The 16,262-nt window shown below is 33.9% G+C and overlaps 1 protein-coding gene across 1 annotated transcript in view; it reads right to left on the bottom strand.

Moving 5' to 3' along the window:
- DNAH9 (dynein axonemal heavy chain 9) overlaps positions 1 to 16,262 on the bottom strand; it is a 572,299-nt gene that overhangs the window by 181,369 nt on the left and 374,668 nt on the right. The gene's annotated exons all lie outside the window — the stretch shown is intronic.

Genomic DNA, 16,262 nt, shown 5'->3' on the forward strand with positions numbered 1-16,262 from the left:
CATATGGCAATCACAACATTGTGATAGTCTGAATTAGAAACAAAGGAACATGAATACTTCAGCAGAATATTCCAGCAGAACCATGTTCAGTTGACAGTAATTTCTCTTGAATTAGGTAAATGAATCCAATCACCTTTATGCAGTAAAAACAGTCACAGAATAAGATGAGTTTTGACTCTCTCTTTGCCAGAATCTTAGATCTTAGAACAGAATCCTGCCTTCAAGCAGGTAAAGCATTATTACCTCTATTTTATTTTATTAAAGATTTTTATTTACAAAACTTATGGATGGGTAATTTTTGAACATTGACTCTTGCAAAACTTTCAGTTCCAAATTTTTCCCTCATTCTCCCCACCCCCTTCTCTTGATGGGAGGTAGTCCAATACATGTTAAATATTAAAATATATGTTAAATCCAATATATGTATACATATTTATAGTGTTATTTTGCTGCACAAGAAAAATTGGATCAAGGAGGAAAAAAACATTCTAAGACAGAAAACAAAATGCAAGCAAACATCAAGAGAAAGATTGAAAATGCTCTGTTGTTGTCTACACTAAGTTCCCACAGTCCTCTCTCTGGGTGTAGAAGGCTCTCTTCATCACCGAACAATTGGATCTGGTTTGAATCATCTCATTGGTGAAGAAAACCATGTCCATCAGAATTGATCATAGTATAGTCTTCTTATTGCTGTGTATAGCGATCTCCTGGTTCTGCTCATTTCACTTAGCATCAGTTCATGTATGTCTCTCCAGACCTCTCTGAAATCATTCTGTTGGTTGTTTCGTACAGAACAATAATATTCCATAACATTTATATACCATAATTTATTCAGCCATTCTTCAATTGATGGGCATCCATTCAATTTCTAGTTTCTGGCCACTACAAAAAGGGCTCCACAAACATTTTTGCACATGTGGGCCCCTTTCCCTCCTTTAAGATCTCTTTGGGATATAAACCCAGGAGAAACCCTGATGGGTCAAATAGTTTGATAACTTTTTGGGCACAGTTCCAAATTGTTCTACAGAATGGTTGGATCCATTCACAGTTCTACCAACAATGTATCAGACTCCCAGTTTCCCATATCCCCTCCAACATTCGTCATTATCTTTTCCTATTATCTTAGCCAATGTGACATATGTAATGATATATCAGAGTTGTCTTAATTTGCATTTCTCTGATCAATAGTGATTTGGAGCATCTTTTCATTTGATTAAAATAGTTTTAATTTCTTCATCTGAAAATTGTTCATATCATTTGACCATTTATCAACTGGAGAATATCTTGAATTCTTAGAAATTTGACCTAATTCCCTATATAATTTAGAAAAAAAGCCTTTATAAGAACCTTTGAATGTAAAAATGCTTGCCCAGTTTATTACTTCCCTTCTAATCTTGTCTGCATTGGTTTTGTTTGTACAAAAACTTTTTAACTTAATATAATCAAAATTATCTATTTTGTGATCAATAATGATCTCTAGTTCTTCTTTTATCACCTCTATTTTAAGACAAGAAAATTAAGATCCAAAGATTGATACTTAAGATTTAGCAAAGTATGGCTAGAAATAGGAAATGGGAGTGAGAAACAGTGTGGAGTTGGATTTTTTTAGGTCAAGATTGGAAAGGAAAGAGCTGGATAAAGGCTTGATTGGAGGAGGGGATGCAGAAATTGGAGGTGTCATTTGAGAATACTGAGACTTATGGAGAGATTGATAGGAAGTTATGTGAACATAAGTGAATGTGAGAACTTTGATGAAAGAAGCAGAATACTGGTAGGCAAGGGTGAGATATGGAGCATGACCATCAGTGTGTGTGGCTGAAGAGTAAAAGAGTAAGCCATAGAATTTAAGGAGACCAAAATGGAAGTGCTATGGTAATACACAGCATTAGGAAGGATATGTGGGTTGTACGATAGCTGATCTTGAAGATGCAAACATTCAGGAATGGATGAAAAAGCAATAAAAAGGATATATTATATTATATATATAATGATATATCTTATATATCATTCTGTGGCATAGAAATTCATACCAAAAAAAAAAAAAGAAATCTGATTGAAATAATTTGAGAAGACTTCTTGAAAAAGGTGGGATTCACAGGATTTCAGAACTAAAGGGGGTTTAGTATAACTCATTCTCTTACCAGAATCCCTTTGATGATATGTCCAACACTCATGTAGTCTTTGCTTGAAGACTGCTAATAAGACTACTCTTTTCCAAGACAGTCCATTCCATTTGGTTTGTTAACAATAATTAGGACATTTTCCTTAATATAAAAACCTTAATTTGCTGCTTTGCCACTTCTCCCCTTTATTTTTAATTGTGCTATCTAGCACCAATCTTTCTTCTATATGACAGCCTTTGAAATACAAGAATATAGTTATTGGGTCTTTTCTTTTTCCTAAACTAAACATCTCTAGATTTTTCATCTTATTTTTCATATGTTATGATCTCAAGGTTCTTTCTATATCATTTCTCCACATCTTGAGTTGTTCTTTCTAAAATTTGTTTCACAGAACTAAAAATAATATTCTGTATTTGACCTGCCTAAAGCATAATGCACAACTATATTAAAACCTTCCTAGTTCTGAACATAATACCTTTCAGCATGGCCTAAGATCACATTAGCAGCTTTTGACTCCCATATCATATTTTCTGACAGATATTGAGTCTACAATTCACGAGAAGCCCCAGATGTTTTTTCAAATGTCTCCCCACACTTAGTACTTGTGAGGTTGTTTGAACCTGCATTGAAAACTTTCCATTTGCCTATTTTAACTGTCAGTTTATTAGATTCACTCCAATGATTTAATCCTTTGAAATCTTTTTGGATGCTGATTCTGTCACTCCACATGTTAGCTCTTTTTTATAGCTTTGTATTATTGGTAAAAAATGAGAAGCATAAAACTTAATGAGCATAAGGCCAAGTACATATCTCTAGGGTGATCATCAGAGTCTTCAAGTTATCTCGAGACCACTATCTGTGTTTTCAGCCATGAAAACTGCTTTGAATGTGTCCATGTGTACTATGTAGCACTATTCTCTTCATCTTGTTCACATGAATAGTATGAGACTTTGACAAATGCTTTATTAAAATCGAGGTAAACTTTATTTACAGCATCTCTCTGATATAGGAACAAAATAACTCTGTCAAAAAAAGGGAAAAGAAAGTAGCTGACAGGATTTGGTATTAATGAAGGCAAGCTGACTTTCAGTGGACTATTAAGTCCCTTTTCTAAGACTTGATGAATTATTCCTTTAACAACCAAATATAAATAGATCTGTGATCTCATTGATGTGATGAAGATCATTACCCATTATGCCTATCTATCTTTTGCAAATCTTTTCCATCGTGTTTTATAAATTTATCATAGGAAGAGCTTCCTTTTTTCCTCTTGATATCAAAAAATTGCTAGTGAAGCACGCACAATGTCTGTTGGTTATTTCTCAATTTCATGACATGAACAATCGATCTTCTTTGCTCATATATTTCTTTGATGATATACTTTCCTTCTCTTTTGCCTTATTTGTAATGTATTACAAATTATTCAGTTCTATCGTGCATTTATTTCTCTAGTGCTGTTTGTGTGATCCTCAATTTCATTTATATGGAGAATATTGTATTCTATAACTTAGTTATATAAGAACATTGAAAAAAATAACTTTAAAAGCATAGGCCTTTATTTAAAAGATAAGATTGAGTTTATTAAAGTAAATATTCAATGTCCTAAAAGCATTTGAGGTAACTATTTTCCTCTTCAAATTCTGGCATGGTTCACTGTCCATTTGCAGTATCTGTTCAAAATTATCTCTCTTTCTGTCAGTTCATCATTTTGTATCCAACAGAAAAACTTAATAGATCATACATTTAATAATGTATCATAGTTTGGACAATAGACATTCTTCATCCATTTAGTTTTTGTGTGTGGATAATTAAGTCAAACTCTTTTGTTCTGATTATGGATCTCAAACATGACCCTTACAATTTTCTGGGGCTTAATTAAGTTATCACAGTATGATTCACAAATAGCATCATGAGGAGGGTCTAATCATTTATAGGCAATTACTCTTCAATATAGACTCTGTACTATATCTTTTTTATTAGACTGGTGAATATCTTTCATGAACATCTTTTATTCCTTGTTTCATATTAATAATCAAAGAGTCCTCAAATAAGAATGTTAATGTATTGTTACATCTTCCAAGTGATCTTGCATACATTTGTAATTTTATAATTTTATTACAAGTTTTAAAAATTATCATTTGTGAACCTTACTCTGTTTTTATAGAAAAATAGGGACATTCACCTTTTTCTGTTATATTTGTTCCATATCACAGATATATGGAATTCACATCTGCCAGTGCTTTCAGAATACTGTGATGTAGTTTGCTCTAATTTGATGAGCTTAACTTTCAAGGGCAGCAAAGTGTTTTCTTACTGTCTCTGGACATTTTTGGTTTCAACCACTTATTAGACATTTTTACTTTGTCCTTTCAAATTCAAAAGTCATTATCTTTGGCAGAGAAAACAAACAAAATAAGAGGTAACTACAATAGCTAGAGCAAGTTGCATCATATATTGTTTTATTGCCTTATCTATCCCAAGCAATAGTTTGTTCTTTGATCTTCTTCCTTTACCCTTCTCCAATAAAGTTGAAAACTTTTTGTTGCCTTTAATATTCTTTATGAGGTTCTGCTTATTTTGAACTTTAGTGGCTTTGATATAATTTTTTCTCCTTCATGTGGTACAGGGAAACATATTACACACACATATTTTCAGTATTTTCAAAGAAAAGGATGCATACAATTGGGGAAGGAAGAGATAGAAAGTGATCAGAATAAGATGAGTTCTAGCTTTGAAGGAAGCTAGAACAATATAAGCTCAGAATGCTCTACCACAGGTCAGATACAAATAATCCATATGAACATTTGTGGTGTATTCTTTAAATTTGCACATCATACATTTGTTTTGAGCTACTTCAAGTTTGCTTTGCTCATAGACACAGCACCTGCTATGCTGAGTGGTCCTGTGCTGGGTGTTCTCAATTTTTTGAGAATGTTCCTGACACCATGTAGTGCTTGCTCTGTGTGAGTTCTCTATAATATAATATTTTTTGCTAAATGTATATTGGGCATTTGAACATGTGGTCAGCCCAATGGAGTCATACTCTCTACAGTATAGTTTGAATGCTTGGCAGTTTAGTTTGAGAAAGAACCTTAGTGTCTGGCATCTTAATTCTTCTAGGTGGTCTTCAGAATCTTTCTAAGACAATCCAAAATGGAAGCAATTCAATTTCCTGGCTTTGTGTTGGTATACTGTCCAGATTTCACAGCTATAAAAATGAGATCAGCACAATAGCTCTGTACACCTTCAGTTTGTTACTCAGTCTAATACCTCTCTAATGCTTTCCTTTGAAACCTTCTAAACACTGACTAAACTCTGTCAAAGTGTGTGTCAACTTCATTATCAATGTGTACAACCTGGAAAATATAGTGACAAAGTAAGTAAACTTATCCATGGCATTCAAAACTTTTTTATTTGCTGTGACCAATATTTCTACATGTGGATGGTGTGGTGCTAGCTGATAGAGAATCTCTGTTTTCTTGGTATTAGGTCAAAATTTGCACAAGCAGTAGAGAATTGATTTGTACTTTGATGTATCTTGGTTTCAGAGATTCATTGAGTGCACAATTATCTGCAAATAAAAAAAATAATGCACCATTCTTCCCACTTTAGCCTTTTCAAGTTCAAGAATTTACTATCAATGTGGTAGTTGACCTTGATGCCATATCATTCTTATTGAAGACTTTTGACAACATGCCTGAAAACTTCATGCTAAAAACAAGCACACAGTCTTGTTTCACTGTATTGTTGATTGGGGAAATGTGAGAGCATCACCCATTATCCAGAACACAGGCAAGTATAATAAATATTGTTAAACTTATATATAATACAATCAAATTTTGACATAATTTTTCATAAGCCCCTGTGATTGACAGGGTCAAAGATCTTGGTAAGATCTACAGATGGACAATGGAGGCATCCTTGAATTTCTAGAGGATAACCTATTCCTGCCATATAACCAGATAATTTTATTTGCATTTTGTATGAGCAGTGAACTCTCTCCCTTCCCACTTTGTAAATCTCAAATGGAATTGAATCTGCATCATGTGCTTTGGCACATGAAAGAAGTCTAATGGCATTCAAAACCTCTTCAGTTGGAACTTCAGCTAAGGAGGGACTGATTTCAATTTGAGGTGAATGGTCAGTGACTTCAGCATTGATTGATGATGATCTGTTTAGAATATTATGAAAATATTCTGCCCAACTCTCTATGATCATGTTTTTATCATTAATCAATGTGGTAGCTCTGATTAGTTGAGATAGTTTTTTTGGTCCATAAATAGCCTTCCGGGTTATTTCAATCCAGAAGCATTTTGGATTGTAATTATCAGCATGAAGCTGATTTTCATCTGTCTTCCCAATGACCCAGAAATCTTACATTTCTATAAGATTCATTTGTACTTTTGATGGTCTTAAATGCTGTCTTCTTAAAGATGGATAAATTATCTGCTGCTACATCCTGTGGAGTTCTAGTTTTTCATTTAGCAGTTTCTGAATTTCCCCATCATTTTGTTTTCAAATGTTCTGACTCAGATGAACAAATGCAATGCTACATACCAAATCTGCCTACTCCTTTTCTTCCCTACTGTTGCAACTGTGTGTTAGTTCAACTTTCCCTTCAAATTGTTCCCACTGAGAGAATGGTTCTAATCTGACTTCTGATAGTTATTTTGCCTTGGAGCTGTATTTTTGTTGAATGAATACTTGGCTTGGAGAGCATAAGTCTATGATCAGTTCAGCACTCTGCACCATATTTTGCTGCTATCACTTTTTATTGTTTTTAGGTAAATGGAAAACAGAATTAGTCATGATTACTAAGTGATAATTGATACTGCTGTTTCCACCTCCATTCCTCCCAAGGACTCCCTGCCATGGCTGATAATCTAAGCCTATGCTATCACCCAGAATTATCAGTTTGTCCTCTTTTGGCACATTAATAATGAAAATCTCCAAGTCTTCCTAAAATTTATCTTTGACTTCATCAATGTTTGTTATGGTAGGAGCATAGGCACTGATGATGATGGCATGGTATTTCTCTAGAAATGGCAATTGCATTGTCATGATCCTATCATTCACTCCTTTTAGGAGATGAACAGACTTATTGACTAGATTATTTTTTATTACAAAACTTACACTTCTCTTCACCATGGCCACTCCAGAAAAAAAAATTATCCAGCTACAACTTTAATAAGCTGGTCTTCATTTGTTTCACCCAGGGATTCTATTTGGATGCAGTATTTGCTGAGTTCTCTCATAAGAACTGTTCATCTTTCAGGTCTATTGGATTTTGTGTTGCACTGATGGTGAGTAGAATCATTTCCACAGAAGGTTTTGTACATTTTTTAATGTGTTTCCTTAACAGGGTAAAATTCCTTGCCTGCTATAGCAATAAGGCCAAGGTTGAATAAATAGTCACTTTTTAGGGAACCTTTTCTAGCACTTTCTTCATATCAGCAGGTAAGTAGTATGATCCTTAAAAGATTCCTGAGATACCCAGAGGGCTGTTGAATCCCATTTCTGCTTCCAGGGCCTCCTTTATGCAGGGTTGTGACTATAACTCTCAGTGTATCCACATCTAATGCTTGATCATTTGTTTGTTGCAATGGGTTTTTGAGATAGGTAAAATAGTAAAATGGTATGGGTAATATCTTTTGATTCGTGCATAAATTGGATTTAAGTTAGGCAGAGTTGCATGAAGTCATCATCTTCACTCTTTTCAGAATCATAATACTCTAGTGGCAGAACAGATTTAAGACAACTAGTGATGGCTTGAGATTTCAGTGGAAGACCATGGCATCTTCAATGACTAACCAAGTTCAGCTGCTGTCATGATTGTTGGAACAAATTATTCTCATTCACTCATTCTACCAGCAGAAGTCTTCGAATGCTTGGGGTAGACATCCCCCTAATTAATCAATGGGTTTGAGAGCCCTCAGTTACCCTTTCCTCAGTTATCCTCAACCTGGTTTGGTCCAGCTGCCAAAATGATTTAATATGGTGTGATTGCTGTGAATGCTATAGCTTCTTGGAGCCACAGGTGAGAGTTAGGTGGATCAGGTGGATACCAAAGATGGAAAGCAGCCCTCATACTAGAGGTAATAGTTTTCTCTGAATAAATTTGTTGGTCAATTGCATAGAGAAACAGGGATAGGTATTAAACAGTGTGGTAGTCGAACCGATAAGATTTGGAAATTCATTTTGAAGGATGAAAGAAAAGGAAGAGTTGAGGATTACTCAAGTTGTGAATTTAAGTGACTGGAAGGATATAGAGCCTTCAAGAGAAATAGGAAAATTAGAAAAAAGGGGAAGATTTGGGGAGAAAGAGAAAGAGCTCTCTTGTGCATCTGATGGTTTTGAGATGCTCACAGAACATACAAATAGATATGCATATTGTGCAGTTGCAATGTGGGAACTATAGTTCAGAAGTCTGGGACTAGATACATAGATTTGGGGAGTCATCTATAGTGAGATATTTCAATCTAAGAGAACTAATGTGATCACTAATAGAGTGTGGCAAGAGAACATCCACAAATGTTTAAAAACAATAGAAAAATTCAATTGATAAGTCAGTACATTGCTGAGAAAATCTCCCTCTAAGAGATTGGTGCCTTACAATGTTGGAATTTTAAAATTATGAAACTTGGATTTACCAATGAGGCAACTTCCAAAGCTAGTGTTAACCAAGAAATTTCTTTATACTTGGCATGAAGGTTAAATTCTAGGGAATTCAAATATCTCTTTCTCTACTTAGGAAGTTAGGGTTATTTCTCATTTCCTGACACCATTCTTGAAGGACTATACCATGCTTTTATATTCAATACTCCATTAAATGCAATTGTTTCTATTTTTTCTATATGTGTTTTAAAAATATAAATTAGTTACCTGTGCATTCTGCCTCTTTAGATAGACTTTTAGCTCATTCTTGATGAATATATGAGAAGTAAACAATACTTTACACTAGTTTTAGCATGCTATAGCATGTTACAAAATTGAAAGTTGAAGAGAATATAAAATTAATATTGAATCATAACTATAAGAGAGTATTTGATTCAATGAACAAAATATTTCCCAAAAGGATCTCTTCCCAAAAAGTACCTGTTAAATTTTATAGGAGATTTCTTTTTTCTTTTTTGAATTTTTACTGAAAACAAAAGAATTGTGAAGACACAAAAGAAAACACTGATGTACAGTGACTTTCAGTGGGGTTTTCCCTGGACTTATGACAAAGGTATAATATTTTTTCCTTTTAATCTAGATTTTCCTTTTCCTATTTGTACATAATTTAAAAATTAATCTAACCTTTCATTTATACAACACATTCTTCTGCTTGTGAGAGTATACTTTTTTGTTAATTAGAAGTAGTGATTACTTTTACCTTACAGGTCAGAATTATAAGTCACATGTTTTAGAATTTATTTTGTACATTTTACACATTTAATGGACAGAATTAGATACATTTCATTGCTTTATGAAAATTTGGAATATTTCTCTCTTCTCAAAAGTTTCCCTGAAACACTATGATATTCTCCACTAGCAATTAAGAGGGTGATGAGACTAGAGTATATATGATGAACTTTGCTAGTGTGGTAAAGGAGAAACTAACCAACTTGAATATTACTGAAAAGTATATCTTTGAATCAAGAGCCAAAAATTGATATCAGTAGATAACTAAAACAGAAAAAGTTTTATTTTAAATATATTCATAACTTAAACACAAGACAAAATGAAACCCACAGAGATTTGCCAGTCTGAGGATAGTATTTGATTATCATAATAATTTTAAGAACTTCCAAAAGAAGCTGGTAACAGGTCTATGCTCTGTAGCTTTGACTATGTATACAGCTACATTATTTCCACAAAATGTTTTAATTTTTAAAATTTAAATTAAAACCCAATTCTTGCTGTGTTCAGACTTTCATCTAAAATGTTATCAAGATCATGATTAGGAGTGATCTCTGGAAATTACTTTAATCCTCGTAGCAAAATAATAGTACTGAAACATTTAAGGACATGTAAATAAGTGTTATAAGATTAATCCAAATCTTTGAGTGTTGAAGAGAAATTAAAGCAACAACTATATTCTTTGCCTGGACTTAAGCCAAGGAGACAAGATTAATCATCTAGTTTGTGCTCAAGCCCTACCTTGCTCACATTTCATAAGAGAAACTATTACTTAGATTAAGAAACTTTATTGTGAGATGAGATATAATGGTCTGGAAAGTTTCTTTAGTTTCTGGCTTTGAAGTCCATGACTTTGTAATGGAGTAAGGATCATTGAAGACAGGTAAATTGGCCTTCGATAGGGGTTCTGACAATGAAGTTCTATTTCAATTCTTGCTTTGCATTCATTTTTACATTGTTTAATTAGGTCTGACTCTGTTAGTATTCTTACAAGGTGCTAAATCAGTTGTCTAATTTAGCATGGTACTTAATAGTTTTCTAGTTCAGAGTTCACACCTTTCACAACTTTTAAAGAGTTCATACCTTTAAAAGAGCATATAAAAGGACAAGCCCACTGGAAACTCCAGGAGATTTAGAACCAGGATTCAGTCGGGAGATTCACAAGTCCAGGAGATTCACAACAAGGATTGACTTCCAGGAGATTCACAAGCCCACAGAAACCCACAATCTCACATTCTTGGAGGTGGAGTCTGATTCATTCCCACTGGAATGAATTCCCCCTGCTGGCTGGAGACATGGGGAAGAAGAGAGGCTGAAGCTGGCAGAGGCAAAGGACTAGCAGCAAGAACCAATTAGAGAGGAAGGCCTCCAGAAAACTAGCCGAGCCCCAAGTGAAGGAGATAAGATTTTGGAACAGACAATAAAGGATTTGGACTTTAACTCCTGGCTACATTCTGCTCCAGAGAACATTATACATTAGAGAAGAGAATATTACATGATTCTAAGATTTATGTTTTCTGGCTTAATTTATAATGTACTGCTTTTCTCCATCTGCCCTAATGCTTCATGACACCTCCTTGCAAGCCTGAAAGTCCTCCAGTATAAGCTAAGAACTTGTCATATCTGAGTTCCTCCTGTGTTCTCTTCAATTCGATGTAAACAGGATTATCAAGATTAGGAAGTAGACTGATCACTGATTTTGTCCCTCATATTTACCCTCCACCCATAGTGCTGGGGATGAGAGGAGGAAGGGTTGGGAGCTGAGATTTCTTAAAAGGATGGCACTAGTATTTGAAGGAATTAAAAAAAGGCTTTGTGGAGAAGGTGGCTACTTTAATTGATTCAATTGTGAAATGCTTGGAAGAAGGTTTTGAATTCTTAGCTTGGAGGACAGTCAGTACAATAATATGTGAGGAATAGCAAGAAAGTGAGTTTAAGAGACTCAGAATGGGGGAAGGAAAATATATGATGAAGCTGGAGAGGTAGGAAGGAGTCAGAGTGTGAAGGGCTTTAAAAGTTAATTAGTGGAGTTCATAATTTACCCTAGAGGCAATGGGGACCTATTAGAGTTCACTGGGTAAGGGAATGACATAGGCTTGCGCTCAGCAAAAGTAATTTTGGCATCTTCATGAGAATGGATTGGGGAAAAACTTGAGGTATGCAGTTAGGAGACCATTGCAATACTTTAAGCTGAAAAGCATACACACAAGAAAAATTAAATGATTAGAGAATGTCTATTTTTTAGATTATAATATATAGATGTATTAACAGTTCACTGAATTAGTTTCTCAATACATATGTTTTAGACAGATTCTGGAGATGGATGAGCTAGATTCAGAATTGAATGAGGAAGAGATCAGGATGGATTCCATTTTGCAAATGTGTATGTATGTATATATGTAGTATGTATGTATGAAAGTCTTTTAAATTCAGAAAGAATTAAGAAGATAAAGGGATAGGGAAAGAGAAGAGGACAAGAGAGAGATTTTTAGAGGGAACCCTGCTCACCACATTTGGATTAAAGAGAGAACAGCATATACATTTAGAAGGGAATAAAACTCTTCTAAATTGATAAAGTAAGAGAGTAAGGGAATAGGATAAGGAATGTTTAGAAGGGTATATAAATTTATGGGATGGGACAAGGGTGAAGATTTTACAGGAGGGTTATATATTTGGAGGGTTCTAAAAGTGTTTTGAATTTAAATAGAAATAAGAGGGTAATGTGAAAAGGTGGTAGGACAGGATTAGAGAAGGATTCTTGTAGGGAAGGGGATAGGTTAAATAATTAGGAGGGCAAAATAAAAGATAGAAGTAAAACAGAGCAGTCATGAGGGATAGAAAATAAAAGATACACACAAATACAAAATAAAGTAGAATTTATTATGTAAAAAAGCAGGGGTATTAATAGTGATCATACAAAGGAAAAGTTAAAATAGATTAAAAAATAGGGAAATAACACTATAGGTTATATTAATTTTTTTTTTTTTTTTTTTTTTTTTTTTTTGCTTAGGCAATAGGGGTTAAGTGAGTTGCTCAAGGTCACACATGTAGGAAGTGTCTGAGATCAGATTTGAACTCAGGTCCTCTTGACTTCAGGGCTGGTGCTCTATCCACTGTGCCACTTAGCTGCCCCAGCCATATTAATCAATATTGTTTTAGTATGTTTAAAATAGCTAGACAGTATAAGGTTAGAATATTGCTGTGGTGTAGGAAGTGATAAGTTGGTGGATTTAGAAAAACACAGAAGGACAGACTTATGAAGGAAGATATCCATCTTCATAGAGACAGAAGACAAAAATATGTGCATATATATGCGTATGATTATAGATTTTTATGTATATGTGTGTGTTTCTATGCTCAAATAAAAATCTTACAAGGAAGTAAAAAGAGATCTACAACTGTTTTAACATTTCAGAACAATTTTCTTCAATTATTTCTTACATTGCTATATTGAAATTCTTTTTTTTTTTTTTTGATTATAACTTTCAGGTAGTGTGTTTATTCTTATATTTTTTTCTACTTGATCTGATCTCCTGATCAGTTGTTTTTCTTATGAGATATTTCACAATCTCTTCTATTTTTTCCATTTTTACATTCTGTTTTATTATTTCTTGGTCTCATAACTTTGCTGGCTTCCCCTTGCCCAATTCTAATTTACAAAAAGTTATTTTCTTCCTTAAGATTCTGGATCTCCTTTTCTAGTTGGTTAACTTTATATAATCTTATTTTTCCTTGGATTGTTTTTTTTTTTTTAAATCCTCATTCTCATTTGATTTTAAAGTCTTTTTTTTTTTTTTTTGAGTTCTATGAATTCTTTTTTGTAACCATTTGATATTATTCTCTGGAGTAGGAGAAGCTTTTTTTTTTTCTTCTTCAGTATCCTCCTCTGAAGAGGAATAGTAGTCTAGTCTATTCTCATAGTAATTTTCTATGGTTGAGTTCATTCTCATTTGCCTTCATTTTTATTTCTTTTAACTTTATAGCAGCTTGTTATCACAATCTTGTTCTGGTATATGGGGAATGGTGCTTTGGGTCCTCCTTTTGTTCTCCTCTCCTGTTAGTGCTCATAGCCAGCAGAGTCCCTATCTCACTGCTTGCTTCTGCACTCATTAGGAGTTATGGGGAATAGAGTGAAATAAGGTGAAGAACTTACAAGAATATGTGAATCCTTTTTCTATATTTTATTTTCATTATTTCTGTGTTTCCCTTATGATCTGTATAATATGTGCAGGCCCATATTTACTTGAGCCTTGGCCAGCTATAGCCATATTTACTTAATCTGAGCTGATGACATTTATCAGTATTTGACATTTATCGATATTTAGTCTATTGGTTGGACCACTATCTGCTTGATTAAGCCTGAAGGCCTGATTTTCTGTTTCCTAGAAAAAACCTTCCATTCCAATCTCTCTCTCTCTGTCTCTCTCTCTGTCTCTCTCTCTCTCTGTCTCTCTCTCTCTCTTTCTCTCTCTTTCTTTCTCTCTCTCTTTCTCTCTCTCTTTCTTTCTCTCTCTCTCTCCCTCTCTCTCTCTTTCTCTCTCTCTCTCTCTCTTTCTCTCTCTTTCTCTTTTTCTCTCTCTCTATTTCTCTCTCTCTCTCTCTCTCTCTCTCTCTCTCTCTCTCTCTCTCTCTCTCTCTCTTTTCTGTCTGTCTATCTATCTATCTACCTACTAGACCACAGGTCAGTTCTTTGTATTCCTTCAGTAGAATCTTGTGACTGGAAAGCAGAAATAGTACATGTCATTAGTCACATAATGATTATTCTCTTTTGAGTAAAGGAAAAATTCTCTTACTATTGCCAGGAAAGTTAGTGCTGGAGTCCTTCCAGGAAAGGGAAGAATAAGTCTCAATTAATTGATTTCTGGAAAGTAAAAAGGGCATTTATATTTGCAATACAGAATATATTTCCATAGAACAGAGTAACCACTGTGTTTCTCATTCTGTTGCTTTATTTCATATAATAGTCAAAGATTACTTTAGAGCTTCTGGAACACATCAAATGAATTCAAAGCCTTTGTAATGCAAAATGTGTAAGAAGAAAAAAAATAAAACTGAGGCTTAGACTCTGCTGATAATTCCTCTTTCATGCCAGATTTAAAAAGAAAACAACAAGATTATTCTTTAATATATTCTTTAATTGTAATTGGTGTTCACTGTAGACTTTGTGTTAACTTCAGATGGAGTCTTGCTTCTTAGAACTCTTCTTGATGGGTTTTATTTTGTTCAGCTGCAGAAGGTTATTTCCACAAGAACAAGGACACAATTGTAAATCAAAATGATTGAGTCACATAATCATTTCTGTCAGCAAACTCAACTTTTTGTTCCTTTTTAAGTCTTGAGGGATTTGAAAAAACTGAAGTAGAAGTTGTTTTGTGTATGTTGATTGCAGCTATAGTTTATGACCTTAGGTCTAAGTAAGTAATCACAGCCAATGTGAATAGTGCTTTATGGAATTTAAGGTGCTTTGCAGAGTCAAATAAGGGGTTTATCAGTCAGACTTAGATAACTCTTACCAAATTACAGAAAGGAGATTACTTTAAGCACATTGTATAGCACCTCTGTAATAGAACAGGAAATTTAAATGGGTTTCTGCTAAATCCATCCTTTCCCCTTTTCTTTTGTATATATTCTTAGACATATAAAGTCATATTTTTGTAGAAAATCATAGGTATGGACATAGCAAGAAAACATCTAATTTAAACATGTCTTTTACTTTCTCATTTAGATCTGCCTGCTTAATGACTATCCTGCACCATTGTCTTTTTCCCTGCAACATATAAACATATCTGCGATTCCCTCTATCCTTAGAAAACCTTCACTTAACCTTGCCATTTCTTGAAACTATCATCTTATATATTTTTTATACCCAAATGCCTAGAAATTTTTCTTTATACCAAATGACGAGAAAAAGCCATTTACACTCACTGTATCCAATTTTTTTTTCTTCACATTCCCCTCATTTAACTTCTTGTGCTCTTTCTTCCAGTCCTACCACTTGATTGAAACTATTCTCTCCAAGGCTGCCAATGATCTCTTGCTAAATTCAATAGTCCATTATTAATCTTTATCCCTTGTCAATATCTTTACATTAAAAAGAAAAACAATATATTATTTTTCAATTTTTCCCCCCACATAGTCCTTTGTCTATTAGCTAATAATTGCCTAATAAGCTAATATTCTGGTTTCTAGTCTCAGTCTCTTTTTCTGGATTATTACATCACCATTTAAGTGTGGATTTATTCCATTACTCTTTCATGGGTTTATTACTACAGACTCTCTCTTGGTCAGCTATCAGGTCCTTTGGGTTGCTGTCTTCTAAATCTACACATACACATCAACTTTCTTCCTAAATTTATTATTTCTTTCAAGGATTCTACTGTTTTCTCTCTCAAACCTACTTGGTTACCAAGACTTATTGATTCTATCTCTGCAAACTTTTTTCATTTCCCCCTCTCTCCATTCACATGGCTAATCACTATCCTGGTTCAGATTCTAATCATCCCTAGCAGTACTATGTGCAATAGACTTTTAAATTTTAATAAGTCTTTTTATATCATCAAATTTTCTCAGTATCTCTCTCCCTTTCAGAAAGTCATGCAATATATACATATCTTTAAAGAAAAAAAAGAAATAGCAAAAACAATCAACACATTGAAAAGTCTGAAAATATGTGTAATGTACCACCCTCTATATAGGGATATGCCTATAATGGAATTTATTATCTTTTCACCCAGTTTT

This window comes from Sminthopsis crassicaudata, chromosome 4, assembly GCF_048593235.1.
Source record: "Sminthopsis crassicaudata isolate SCR6 chromosome 4, ASM4859323v1, whole genome shotgun sequence".
NCBI lineage: Eukaryota > Metazoa > Chordata > Mammalia > Dasyuromorphia > Dasyuridae > Sminthopsis > Sminthopsis crassicaudata.